Source organism: Cynara cardunculus (assembly GCF_001531365.2).
Source record: "Cynara cardunculus var. scolymus isolate 2C chromosome LG 2, CcrdV1, whole genome shotgun sequence".
In the NCBI taxonomy this organism is placed as follows: domain Eukaryota; kingdom Viridiplantae; phylum Streptophyta; class Magnoliopsida; order Asterales; family Asteraceae; genus Cynara; species Cynara cardunculus.
In genome coordinates this window covers 10,070,654-10,072,444 of record NC_037529.1, presented here as the reverse complement: position 1 = coordinate 10,072,444, position 1,791 = coordinate 10,070,654, and positions in this window count along the sequence as shown.

Genomic DNA, 1,791 nt, shown 5'->3' with positions numbered 1-1,791 from the left:
TATATATATATATATATATATATATATATAATGTCAACAACAAAATATATTTTAATCATAACTTTAGTATTAGGTAACGAAAGTGACATTTTTTTAAAGAAAATGTGTTATTACAAAAAAAAAAAAAAAAAAAAAAACTTTACAGTATTTGAAAATAAAACATTTAAACATGATTTCCTCGAATAATTGTGAGATGCTTCAATTGGCTCACGATTTTACATATTAGACACGAGTATAAGAAAACATAGATAGTGAGTTGTAGTTATCCTTGAAACGAAACCGGAGATTAAGAGCCAAATTACACGAGGTGGACAAGAAGATATAATCATATAAATTTACAGCAATACTTTAATGGACATGAAAATCTTTTTAGCCCATCTATTTTTGTTCTATATGGAATTTGTTTCTATTAGTTGTTTTTGGGTATCCAGCCGACAACATCAAATCTTATACCAAATTCATTAAAATTATGTAAAATTTGATGGAAACAACAAGTCTTTTTTGATGGGTAACACCTCTTACCCTAAAATGTAAGATTTTAAGTATATTGTTTTTTTTATGGTATATTTGTTAAAATAATCTGATATCAAATTTAATATTTTGTATAAGATTTAAAAGATTATTAGTAAATTATAATGATCGATATATACGGTTATAAAGGATCGATTTTTTATAAGCTAAAGAATATAAATACAAAAAAATGATCTTTTTATTTTTGAAAAATCTAATTTCCAAAAATAAATTCACAATTATAAGGGAAAAATAAAGTACGAGAATTTAAAAACAAAATACCGTTTTGAGTTGTAGCATTGGAAGCTTCTTAGTGACATGTCATGTCAAAGGTTGGTGGTATTTGATTTCATTTATAGCCTCTAGGTGGTCAAATAGGTCTACCTTTTATCTTTTTATCTATATCTATACCTATATAAACCAAATCTATCAAAGGTATTAAAATAATTTTTAATATATAAAGTATTATATATTTATGTAAAATCATTCAATCTTAAGTACTATATATTTATGGATAAACATTCAATCTTAAAATCTCTTAATTTATAATTAAAATAACATATAGTACAAGTTATTAATGTACATTATTACCTTTTTTTTTCATGTTCCTAAGATGCTTTTGACACATTTCACTCATGTCTTCACCCTCTCATACATCTATGTCTTCTCCTCATCCCCCAAGGTGAGATTCAAACTGATATTCATCACGAGTCATTAAAAGTTCTCTCATTCAATTACTCTAGAACTCTCGTTCTCGCTCTTGATCTATGGATTCTTTGGTCTTGGTGTAAATCGAATACATTTGTGGAGTCGTTTAAATATGTTGGATTTTAAACTGTCATACAGTTTTTTTATCAATAGACTGTAATTGGAACCATAACTCTTATTTATTCAAACTGTATTAATATGTAAAGACCAAGTGTAACTTATATCATCGTTAAATCTTCTTTAATAAAACCAGTGAAATTTCAAAATCGTTAAAATTCACGGCTCTCACCGCATTGCACAAATACACAACTAGTAAATTATAATTTTAAATACATCACATTTATTATGATATTTAAATATTTAAATTTACACCTTGTATCTATTTATTGCATTTTCTTTGTTTTGATAATGTATTATACTGCTTCTTAATACTAATAAATTTATTTATTTAAAATTATTGAATTATTAAAGAGTTTACAAATTGTGGTTATCGGAAGCTCAGATGTCGATAATCGAAAGTATGTCAAAGAGACGAGATACAAATAAGCTTCAATTCTTAAGGTAACGTTTGGT